The following is a 9,146-nucleotide window of genomic DNA, read 5'->3' on the forward strand; positions in this document are numbered from 1 at the left end:
CATGAGTATTTTTACTTACTATTATGTGGCTTTGATGACTGTTCTATAATTGCTATTATTTTGGTTATATGCTAGTTATAAGCATGGTTTTATGACAAACTTTAGTTATGGATCTCAACAAGTTTTGATTAATAAATAAATGTAATGAATGTATGACCTAATAGATGATAATGTAGCTATTGTGAGAAGACATCAGACCTTCTTGATGATTCTTATGTAAGTATGAGATCCATATGTTCATATATGTAATTATGACCTGTAGATTACATGGTGATCATGTGTTTGACAAAATGTCTATCATGGTTAGGCCTAGATAGGTCAAGCTCTTGTCTAAGTTTTGTATGGAAGGCTTTTTCTTTGTCATTCATTGTTCTGGAAATTTTCATTAAGTTATGGGTAGTAATCTGGAGACTAGCCCAGAAAAAGCATCTCAGATCTCGTGGTCATAGGCATAGAACCAAATGAAAAAGACTGTAGTCACTTCCTTGTAGGTTTATGCATGCGACTGGAGAATTACAGTCGAATTTAGGTAGTTCTATTCCAACATCTGGGAGTTTAGATCGATGAAAAAGTAAATTAACTCATAGTTTGGTCATCTGGAAGGGTGGGTTAGCCCTTGGGGGACCTGTAGCTCCTAAGGGAAGTCAATAAGGTCTTGGTTTGTCGATTCCACTTCGTTAAGGCGATTTTAGAGGTTGAGACATACCATGGTAACTCTTTGTTACATATTTACCCTGATGGACTAGTGAAATTGGCTAAGTGTGGGAGGATGGTGTTATAGCTAGCCTGGTCTAGGCCCATTGGCCAATCAGAGGGTCCCATGTGGCACCTTGTGATTGGATCAAGTGGTGTCCCTAGATTGGGACTTATTCGACCAATCCGAGCCTGCCACTTGTAGGCTCTGTTAGAGTCGGTCTTGTCGCCCTCCATCAGCGATCAAAGCTCTTTGCATTTGCATAAGTAGGTGTCTCATCAGTGTCAATTTTTGCATCCCATTAGGCATGCCATAACCCTGATGGAGGAGCTGGTGTCTTTGTCCCCCTCTTGGCATTGCTGGATCAGGTCATTTTAGTCCTTAGTCACTTTCAAGCTTGTCTTGTCTTGTCTTGAGGTCAAATTCCTAGGTCTAGGGTTTTGGTCAAGATGGTTTACAAGGTCATGTCTCTGAAGGTCAATAAGTGCTCAGCAAGCCAAAGGGATGATTTTAAAGATGTTTCTTCGCAAATTTCAATCTTGTACAGTTAATGTTCACCTTGGATTTAAAAACTCTGTTTTTAAAGCCAAGGTCATTTTTCAAATTTTTGTAAAAAGTGATGAAATTTCAAAAAGCTTCCAAGGACAGTATGAAACCCTGGCTCCCTTGCCAAGATCCCTCAGATGATATCCCTGCAAAAAGTATCGAGCAAAAGCATTAAATCAGTCAATTTCAGGACAAAGGAAACCAAGAAAAGTCAATTTTATAAAGTGTCAAAGAGAAACATTATAAAGTGGGTTTGGGCATGAAATTATTTCAAATCAAAGCTATAAAGGCCCAATCTCCCTCCATCGACCCTCATTGTGCATCCAAGTTGTTTGCAAGAGCGATTGAGTGAAAGTTTGAGCGAATTTGGGAGCTGGACAGGCGCGCGACCCGTCAGACCAGGTGCGCGACCCGTCAGAGGCGCGCGACCCGTCAGCAGTGTTCCGGCAGTGTAATTTTTCAACGGGCGCGACCCGTCAGTGGCGCGCGACCCGTTGGGTGAGGTGCGCGACCCGTCAGCGCCCTCTTTACCAAACCAACTGCAAATTTATCCAAGGACCCTCCGAAATCGCCAAATTGCCAAGGTAGGCTCTCCAAACTTAAGAATGGTTGCTTGTTATGGTCAATGGGAATCTTAATGGCATTTTTAAAGGATCTCCATGTGCAAGATAAAAGCTCCATGTTGCTGCATTTTAAATTTGTAAAATTTGCCTAGGGTTTTATGCTGTTTGAAAGGTATTCCCCTTGTAATCATTTTCCCCATTTCCCATGTCATTTTCCTTATCCTTCTATATAAATTTCCCTTTTAAATTTGTAAAGAAAAATCCAAACCCTACCCTTCTTCCCTAAAAAATGAAAAATTAAGCCCTAACCCTATCTCTCATTACCCATGTAAACAATGTATATAATGATGCATATGCAATGATTTTTGCAATGTTTTTTCCCTTAAATCCCTGTTTTATATGTTTATTCCCATTTTCCCTTTAAAAGTGTCCTTCCCCTAACATTCCCTTCATGCTCCTTGTCCCCCTTGAAACAACATACAAATCAGCATTTTACAAAGCAGAAACAGCAGTACATTTTGGCCACTCTGCTCCTTAAACAATGTCAGAAACCGAAACCTATGAGCAGAGTGATGACCAGGCATCAGCTTCAGAGATTGAGATACAGAGGAGGCCTCATAAGGGTGGAAAGGGTGGTCATCATAGGCGAGAGGAGCCCACCTCTTTGACAGATTTACAAGCTTGTCCTATGGCAGTCTCATGTTTCCAGTACATGTCTTGCTATGAGTTTTGTGAGAGGATCTCTCGGATTCAGCACCACAGAGAGTTGGCTCGCCTGTTTGTTTTACACTTGCATGATGGACATGTCAACCTTGTCGGGGTGGACTTCACATTGACACCTGAGGTGATTGCACAGGCCACAGGGATACCTAATGTTGGAGAGGTATGGAATAAGCGCAAGGTGCTGGACAGTGTTCATTTTGAGCCTTTCGTTAGACCAGCACTCATGAGACACTTGACAGGAGTGTTTCCCTTCAGATTTCTCAGGAGTGAGTATGCTCCCATGATGAGGCTCATCATGCTCTATTTTACCTGTGAGGGCAGATTTTCACAGGTATATTCATACCATATTTGCCTCTTGATGCACTTCACCCGGGTACGGATGATGAACATCCCTGTTTTCTTCTATCAGAACATTGAGAAGATGGTGTCCATGATGCAGAGGAAGAGCCCGGCACAGCAGTACAGGAGCCTTTACCATTATGGTTTGATTCAGCTAGTGGTATTACATCAGTTGGCTCAGCAGGGCATCTCATGGGAGGAGTTCATCTCTCGTGAGTTTTTCACAACACCATCACCGCCACATCTTGAGGTTATTCATGAGGAGGGAGGACCATCACAGCAGCATGACATCCCCTTCACTAGACATGTCAGCTCCTCACCCGTGGTTACTTATCGGAGAGGCCAGAGGGCCTTATTTGCAGCAGCCAGGCGAGTATTATCTCCACACCAGGTGGAACGGGTCTCGCCTTCTTCATCGGCTCAGCGAGTGTTATCTCCACATCAGGTGGAAGGGGCCTCGCTTTCTTCAGCAGCACAGGTACCAGGGAAGGGCAAACATCCCAAGATTGATGAGGGACCATCAGGTGTTCCGGATATAGAGCTTATTGATCTTGATGTCAGTTCTCCTAGCCGAGAGGCAAAGGAGATCATTCAGCACCTTAGAGCTGAAAATGATGCCTTGCAGAGGGGATTAGAGGGGGCACAATGGACAATCTCATACCTGGAGCAGCACAACAAACAGTTGGAGGATGAACAAGCTCTTGATGAGTTGTGGAGGATTCGTAGTGACCGCAATTTGAACCGGAGAAGACCCGGTGATCTATTGCCCGCTGACAGAGAGTCCATGCTCATCCGGGTAAATGCACACTTGGAGAGGCTATTGGCTAAGGCCAACCAAGAGAAGAAATTGCTGAGGAACATGAAGAACCATTATTGGGCAAGAATGCATGTGTGCAAGGCAAAGATGAAAATGTTCCAAAGGCGGTTGGCCAAGGCACAAAAAAGGAGAAAGAGGCCCGATCCCCTCCATATCTTGGCTGAGGCCTCACTGAAGGACCAAGGCACTAAATAGCCCAGCCACAGCACAAAGCCCAAGAAATTTTGAAAATTTTGGGTTAATTTTGATTTTTCAGGCAATTTACAGGTTTTTGTCCATTAACGGGTCTCACCCCCCGCGCGACCCTACATCATGGCAACTCCATTTTGCAAAAACTCAGCATTTCCAGACTTGTCATGAGAAGTTACATATTCTCATCAATGGACTTGAGATTTTATGAAGTTTTAGGCCTCCAGAAAGTCAAAAAACAAGCAAAAATTGACTTTCTGCCACATTTTTGAGTTGCAGAAAGTAGTCTTGGGAGATTGCAATTTTGGAGGGGCAAATGACCACGAAATTCAGAAATTCTAGTTGGGTTGGAAAGTAGACTCACATACCTTTCTAACAAGCCTACTCTTGCTCAATTTGGCCACCTGGAAGTGCCCCAAATGTGGTCCCAAAGGCGCGTGACCCGTCAGGCAGAGGCGCGCGACCCGTCAGGCAAACTTCTCCAGATTTCAGTGTACAGCTCAGAAAAACGCAGTTTGACCCTGTTTGACTTTTTGGGGTGGATTATTATGCTATTTGATGTAATTAATGTACTTTATTGACACTTTTACTCTTATGTACCTCTTCTAGAAGATTCATTCATGAAAAAGGTGAAAATTAAATGAATGAATTGGTTTCCTAGCTTATAGAGGCAAGTTGTTTTGACTGCATAGTTTGTAGTGCTTAGTTTAGAAGTGGTTGAAACAGCTCCTAGGATAGTGAGCTCGACCCATGGAGGCAGGGAAAGAGGTTAGATCATCTATATTATGTACTTTCTTTCTCATTTTCATGGTTGGACTCTTGAGGGAGAAGCTATCATTGTATTATTCACTGTATCTCTGCAATTTTTGGCTAAGGAAGACCAGGGTTTTGCAGTCCTTTTTGGGATTCTTGTGGTTACATGTATTGATGGTGTGTTTCTCATGTACTTGTAAGTGTGTTATGTGAATCATTTCCTTACTTTTCCTTCTGCACATTAAAAAAATGAAGTGTTAAAGTAGAATTCATGACTGTCATGCTCTGCTTTTAAGTTTGTTTAATTTCAATGTTTTCTGCTGTTTAAGGAGAATTCAAAGTTATTGTTTGCTCTCCTTAGCTCCTCACATGTCTTTCTCATCCATTCACCTCAATCAAGGCATCAATATTGTATCCTATCTCGCCCCAAAAAACCCCTTGTAGAAACTGTGTCCTATCCCCGCACCCAAAATTGCCACTCCTCAATTTGCCACCAAAAACCCTAAAAATTCCAAATCAACCCTTTTGATCAGTTTACTAGCCTAAAATCAGTGTTACCCTATTGGTCATCTCATTCCATTGAAAATTTCACCGAGATAGACTGGAGAGAGCCCTCTCCAGCCCCGTAGGGCTAGCTACGAGGCTAAGTGGTTTGATGTTGCCTTGAGGTTTACCTTTCTCAGCCTGAGGTGAAATTTCAAGCGCTAACATATTGGCGACCATACTGGGGAGAACATTCAATTTGTTGATTGTCTTGTCCCAGTACATGCAATCAAGGTGTAGATCTGATGCTGATGGTGGACAGCAGTCAGATACATATGCAGGCTGAACCATTCACCTGGCGACTCCAATTCGATTCAGACATTCCAACGCTTGCTGATCCATTTATGCAATGGTGGAGTATGTGGCAAACCCTGCCTTGTGTGAAGCTCTAAACGAATTTAGAGAATGGTTAGTGGATATTGAAATTAATGAAGAATTTTTCAGTATCTTCCTTCGTTTGTTGAAATCTCCAAAGTTTCCTTGGTTTAAAACTAGTGTCTGTGAGTTAGTTGTTGATAGAATCGAAAAGGAGATTCAGTGTCTCGATGAGCAGATTCAGTCATATGATTTCCAAGACCCTAAAAGGTTCTTGGAAATCCTTCCTCCATACTCGCCTACAGATGTTTACATTGATAGTGTGCAGCTGGAAGTATGCATTGCAGAGTTGGGACAGCCAACAGAGTCCGGCTTCCGCGATCCAATGGCAACATATATGGACATGTTTTTCACTTTGATTGATAGATCAGATTGTCTTGTACATGACCAGGCTCATTACGTGCATGAAGGGCTACCAGCAATTACATCGGTGTCCTGGTGGAAGCATTCTCAAGCGGCGGCATCATTCTCAGGTTTACTTGAATGGTTAATTTGGCACTTTAGTATTACCTGATCTATTGTTTGTACAGCAGAGTAGAGTAGATTTTGTAAATAAATAAGCAGCCATAAGGGCAGCATCTTGTTTTAGTTTGCTTGAAGATTGTTAAGTCATTTTTTCAGTCATTTCAGTCTTGAGATCAAATCAGTTTGAGTTCAGTTTCAGTTGTGTCGATGATGACTCCATTGCCCAATGGGTGGAGGCACTGTCTGCTCTCCCAAAGTTCTGCGGTTCTTGGCACCTCCACGAAGCGGCAGCTGCCATCCCAATTGGAGCCGATGTTAGACTCTGTCTTCTCAATTAAATTGGCATGTATGCATGTGGGTACTTAAAACTGTGGGCAACAAAACAGGGCGTTAATGAAGAATCGACAATCTGCTTCAAATTCATTTATGTTTTGATAATATAATAGTTTGAAGAAAACAAACGTGGTATCTTACAAGTGGCTCAATCGAAATTTCTTAGTTTCCTCCAATGTAGCTAAAGGGTTGCTTCAGGAATTTGTGGAAAGACATGGGGATGGTCTTGAAATTATATATACCATTTCTGGGTGGTCAAAAGTGGAACTTGGGTGTTACTCTGTACAACTTGTCCCAAAAGCTAAGCTTGAAAAAGCAAAGGCCGACATTAGAGATTTTTCAATGCGTATCTACAGTGTGCAATCTGGCTTTCCTATGGATCCTGCACATCTATGGAGTACAGAGTTTGTCCAGGCAGAAGAGCTCTTTAACCAGCCTTCAGGGGATAAAAATTTTTCTCAGGGATAATCGCTTTAGTGCAGTATCATATTCCTTGATGAAACGCAACTTAAATGGAACAAATGCACGCATTGGTCTTCCAGCCCCTGGAACAAACATCGAATGCATCATGGCCAATATTCTTCAGCGGGGTATTCCATTACTGACACATCTGCGTAGCACAATTGTTGTAAGAATTGGGTGTTTCAAAGGAAGATGCAGTGGGAATATCAAGTAAGGCTCCAGTTTATATTCGTGAGCTCGTGGATGCTGTACATGAGTTGGATGATGCCCATCTTTGGAGTTCTTGGCAAGGAGAGAGCGGAGGGAGTGCAATCGAACACGACACATTCAGAAATAAAATATTGCAGATAGCGAGAACAAAGCGTGATATGGGGATTTTTCCATTCTTGGAACTTTTTTCTACTGCCAATTTTGAAGGGAGGAATATCAGTTACATGATGCGACGTATGATGACGCAGTTATCAGTTTCCGCTGATGACAATCTTCAACAATCATTATCATTTTTTGAAAAGATGGAAGCTAAGCGTGGAAGGTTAACTGTGTTGGATTCTGGGGATGGCATTTTAGCACGTCTTATAGAATCATTTCCAAAAAATTCTTCTTCAAAGTATGGATAAAAATTTGAAGCCCACAGTAGATTTCTTAGAATCTACTGGGGTACCCAAAGGTTTTGCTGGAATGGTATTACTATGCTTTCCTCCAGCTATTTTATATGATATCGGAGCAGATATTCTGCCTAGGATTAGGACTTTGAAAAGGCTGGCATTTGTTCAAAGGATGTTGGGAATATGTTATTGAGGTATCCGTGGCTACTGAGCAAATGCATTGTAGATAATGTTGATAATATTATTGTATATTTCGTTGCAGAAAAGGTGCCAAAGATATTAAAGTCCACCCACGTGCTAACATGCTTGGGATCATTGCCGAAAAGTCTTGCTGCATGCCGGTGATGCACTTTTCATTCCTGAAGGATGGTTTCATCAGGTAGACAGAATGGTTTCTTCTGAAGACTACTGCACAAGTTGTGTGAGCTCCATGAACCAGAACCGATCACCGAAAAAGTGTGAATGTTCATTGCAAACAGCAGAAGAACAACACTCAATTGTGGCTGTTTCTTTTGTAGATGATTGATTCTTCTCTTCATCAAGAGATTGGTAGCATTGTTGGAAAGGAACAGAACAGTTCTATGATGGCTTGTCGGTCAGGGGATCTGAAGCCTTGTAGTTCTGATCCAACTTCCAGTAGTTGGAATATTTAAGGGGCGGATTTCAAAAAAAAAAAAATATTTGTGTGGCATGTACAGGACAACCCGTGATCGCAATTCTCAACTGCCCAGATTCTCATCTTCACGCCTTCGGCTTCCTTTTCAAGTTTCACGCCGGTATTAGCTGGCGTGTATCTACGTATGGGCCACAGTTCCGTGAGGTAGCGAGGCAGCCCGACCCTAGTTATATGCATGCAGCTTCAGCTCCACTCACTCCATAGGCTCCAGCAACCGCCCTCTGTTCTGAGCTTGTGCTGGTTTCTTTTTACAAGTATGGGCAGGACTTGGAGAGTAATGGGGATGAGTTTCTTGGTGTTGGTATTGATTGGTCTAATTGCCTGTGTTTCTTGCCAGTCCGACGGTGATGATTCATCTCCCAAGGTTTTTGATGATAATTTTCAGATATTGTGGGCTCAGGATCACTTCAGGACCTCTGGAAATGGTCAAGTATGGCACCTGGTTCTTGACCAGCAATCAGGTTCTGGGTTCAAATCGAAGAACAAGTATAGATTCGGATGGTTCAGCATGAAGCTCAAGCTCGTACCAGGAGACTCTGCAGGGGTTGTCACTGCTTATTATATGTCTTCTGATACAGACATGAATAGGGACATGCTGGATTTTGAATTTCTAGGGAACAGAAGTGGGCAGCCTTATGGTCTTCAGACGAACATCTATTCAAATGGTGTGGGTGGAAGGGAGCAGAGACATATCCTCTGGTTCGATCCAACGACAGAGTTTCACACTTACTCTATCCTCTGGAACGCTCATCAGACATCCACAGATGATGAAAAGAAATCTCGAGGAGAGCGAAAGGTTTGGGAAAATATCCAAAAAGGATTTGTCAACTAGAAAAATTTGGCGCACGTCCTTGACACCTGGCCCTTCACTTCAGCTAAAAATAAACAAAGACACCTGTTACCAGATGAATAGGATTCGTTCTTATCTATGACCTCAGTTAGTCATACGATGGGGTCTGCGCTCCAATTGTTAGGCTTTTTGATTAGAGATTTTCGAGGAGAAAGTTATTACATGTTCTATTTATGTAATTTCAGGTGAAACAGCGCAGAGGTTTTTGGGTTG

General features: G+C 42.5%; 1 pseudogene; it reads left to right on the forward strand.

Annotated features, from left to right (window-relative positions):
• The first annotated feature begins 8,105 nt into the window (after positions 1-8,105).
• LOC149189562 (putative xyloglucan endotransglucosylase/hydrolase protein 8 pseudogene) lies at positions 8,106-8,915 on the forward strand (annotated as a pseudogene).
• Positions 8,916-9,146: the final 231 nt, after the last annotated feature.

This window comes from Pinus tabuliformis, chromosome 3_1 (genome assembly GCF_031772625.1).
Source record: "Pinus tabuliformis cultivar Carrire ecotype Pingquan chromosome 3_1, CPIR1, whole genome shotgun sequence".
In the NCBI taxonomy this organism is placed as follows: domain Eukaryota; kingdom Viridiplantae; phylum Streptophyta; class Pinopsida; order Pinales; family Pinaceae; genus Pinus; species Pinus tabuliformis.